This window comes from Betta splendens, chromosome 13, assembly GCF_900634795.4.
Source record: "Betta splendens chromosome 13, fBetSpl5.4, whole genome shotgun sequence".
NCBI classification, from domain to species: domain Eukaryota; kingdom Metazoa; phylum Chordata; class Actinopteri; order Anabantiformes; family Osphronemidae; genus Betta; species Betta splendens.
The window spans coordinates 7,997,127-8,000,488 of record NC_040893.2 but is presented as its reverse complement, the minus strand read 5'-3'; the positions used below and the strand labels follow the sequence as shown (position 1 = coordinate 8,000,488).

At 38.5% G+C, this 3,362-nt stretch overlaps 1 long non-coding RNA gene across 3 annotated transcripts; it reads left to right on the top strand.

Annotated features, from left to right (window-relative positions):
- Positions 1 to 423: 423 nt before the first annotated feature.
- On the top strand, positions 424 to 2,921 carry LOC129605000 (uncharacterized). Of its 3 annotated transcripts, none has more exons than XR_008696437.1 (3): positions 424 to 1,677; positions 2,258 to 2,426; positions 2,534 to 2,921. It is a non-coding gene; the product is annotated as an uncharacterized LOC129605000 (long non-coding RNA). The 3 variants fall into 3 exon arrangements; XR_008696438.1 differs by having other exon boundaries at positions 2,022 to 2,426; XR_008696436.1 differs by having other exon boundaries at positions 424 to 2,426.
- Positions 2,922 to 3,362: the final 441 nt, after the last annotated feature.

Below are 3,362 nucleotides of genomic sequence, written 5' to 3'. Positions count from 1 at the left end.
TAAAATAGATATCAGTATCTGCCACTAATATTTGTTATAAATGCATTTCCTCTATGTTTTTCAAAAATTCCTAACATTTAGAGTAAAATCGCTGTATATGCGCATTTCTGTCCCTAATATGGGGAGAAACGCCACAAGAGGCATCAATGAGCCGAGCCTCAGCCCAGGGCTCCAGCTCCCGTTCTCGAGCCGTCATTACATGGGTTAATACGTGGAGCGATCGCTTCCTGTTTCACAGCTTGTCACCAACAAAATGCAGATTGTTTCTTTACCATCACTTTCTAAAAGCTAATTAATGCATTTATCGATGTGTGTTTACCTTAATTACTTCATTGATCGCGCAAAAAGGAGCAAAGAAAACTCGAAAAGAGGCAAGACAGGAAATAGCCTCTACGGAAGCCGACAGGTGCTTGGCTGCTACTGTCACGCGATTCTGTTTTTTTTTTGTCAGACGCCTCTTCTCACCAGTGACGACGCTGCTCCGGTGAGTTAGCAAACGAACTCAGTTAGCTTATTTTCCAACTGTCAAGATGGAGGAGAATTACTGTATAAACAAAACAAAGGCTCATAACTGATGGAAGACCAACGCCGGAGCTTAAAGGTTTGCTTCAAACTACGGGACAGAAGACGACTCGCTCCTTTCAAACGGACCCGAAAAGACTCGCTGTGCTGCCACAAACCGACTGTACTGTGTGTGATATTTTTTAAATGTATAAAATTAAGACCACAAATGGTTTTCAGTTTTCTAAAAAATAACTGATGAAAACAACTTAGATTTTTAAGTCAAGTAAAGTCAAAGTCTTGTGTTGATTTGCAGTCCTGTGTTAACTTAAAGTACGAGTGCTGTGTTAACTAAATAAGGCAGAAGTCCTGTGTTAACGGAAAGCAAAGTTTTTGTGTCCATTGTAATTGTGTTAGGTCCTGTGGTAAATCCTGTGGTATTTTTTAAAGTCAAAGTTTTGTTTTAGGTGAGTAAAGTTAGTTAAAGCCACTATCATTTATCTTCTCACTTATAATTAAAGTAATTGTGTTTGCCCATAGTGAACATATAGATTCTCGTTTTAGTTCTTTTATTGTAAGTCTGACTCTGGAGAAGTCTGTGCCTCACCAGCCATGAACCTCCCCGTACGCCACTGGTTATGACACTGTTTCCTTGATGCAACCAGCCAGAATGTCTTTTATGGGTGGTCAAGCTTTCCCCCCATTACTGCTAAACATTCCTCTAAAACTATGTGAAACTTCCAGAAACCGTTTTTTGTTTGTTGTGGCTCAGGCACCTTTATCTGTTTTTGTGGTTTCACCAGCAAAGGTGTCACGGTTGACTTGTGTCACCTGGGGCCCGTTTCAAGAAGGAGTTTTCTGAGTTTAAACTAAACTCTGAGTTGATTTACTCTGAGTTTGCGAACCTGGAGTTTTCGGTTTCAGAACAGCTGATGAGAGTTGGTTTAAGCAACTCCGAGTTGACTGACTCAGAGTTAAGCGCGTGCACCGTGACTATACAAAGCCCTGATCAATGGAGTGAAGATATTACGAGTCACCATGGCAACAGGACAACAAAAGACGTCAGGAAATGGATATGATACCTCAAGCAAATAGCGACTACGAGTCTATAATCCGTAGAAAAAGCAACACGGCTGCAGAATTAGCTTGGAAGAAAATAGCTGCTCGAGTCAATGCGTAAGTTTACATTTTAATCATACAGTGTTCGATGTAACTAATTACTAAATAATTTTAGTATTGTTGTTATATTTCACTCGTAAACTAAGAACTTTTAAAGTAATTGTTCACTCATCTAAGAAGTTTCTTCAGTAATTGTATAAATACTGATGTTTGTATGAATTAAAAGTGCAGTGTTATGTCTATCCATTTTTAAAATTCCTGTTGTGGTTGATGTGGGATTTGTAAAGTAATGATAATTCAATAATCCAATACGTTTTATGGAGAGCAATTATTACATTGATCTAATTAGGTTTTTAAAAGTTACCCAAAACACATGTAATGATATAAGAATTTAATTTCAGTTTTTATGTAGGCGCAATCCTGCAGGCATAAAAGAACGTGGCTTAAAATGAAATATAAAAACATAATTCAAACAGGTAAGGCACGATCATATCATGGGTGTAGACTACCTGACTTTACAACATTTGACATATAAAATAACTAAATAGCATGCAGAGTATAGCAGTGCAGCAGCATTTTCAACATGGGTGTAATGTTTTCACACAGTTAAATCATTTGACTTCTACTCGGCCAACAGAAAGTAGGCAGAGGCTAGAACAACTGGTGGAGGACCTGCACCTCCACCTCTGACGCATGCAGAGGAGATGGCACTCAGCCTGAACACTGGAAAGCAGAGGCTGAAGGAATTCCTGGAGGGAGTTCATCAGAACTAGTCACTCCCAAGGATACAAGTGCATTTGTAAAATGTAAGAGGCCTACCTATATATTTCATTTTTTACATTGTGTTGCGTAGCCTAAATGATGTAACTTGATCTCCAAGTATACTGACATTATTATCTCCCCTCTGCCCCAGAGTGTGGAAGAACAGCAGGAGGAGGGTCCGTCACATTCTGCTGCACAGATGCACACAGTTCAGGGATGTTCAGAGTTCAATGCCAGAGTTCAATTCTGTAAGAGTAATGAGGAACTATGTCTTGTAACTCTAAATCTTCTGTATTTTAAGTTACCGGTTATTGAGTTGTATAAACTAAATCTCACGAAAATGTTATACTTGTACCATCAGATTGAAAAGAAAAGAAAGAAAGAAAAAAATCTAGAAATTGAAATTCCCAAACACAAGCTGGAGATGAGTGTATAGGTAAAGGTGAATTGTATGAATTATTGGAAGAATCATAAAATTTAACCATGGCCTTTGTATTTGTAGGAAATGAAAAAAAAAAACAAATAAATTATGATTTGCATTTATTTGGTTTCTTTTATTGGTGGTGATGGTTGATTAAGACATTACGGCAAATCACATCTCTGACTGTCCATCCACTCATCCACCCGAACATGATAACATATAGTTTTCTTATCTTGAGCAGCATCTGTTTATTAAACTCTTCAACTTTGTCTGAACTTTCACACAATTCCTGAAACTGAGACACAGAAAAACACGTCAGTGGAGAAATTCAGCTCATGTCATTAAGCTGCACAGCTGTTTCAGTAACTGTGCAGAAATCACATCTGCTCATGCTCCTTAAGACATACAGCAAATCACATCTCTGACTGTCCATCCACTCTGCAGATTATCGTGATGGAAGGAGTCTTCCTCAGGGTCTTGTATTTGTAGGGCAGGGTGTTGCTCCCCTCTAATAATTGCAATAATGTGGAGAACAACACATGGCCCAATAATGTCACAG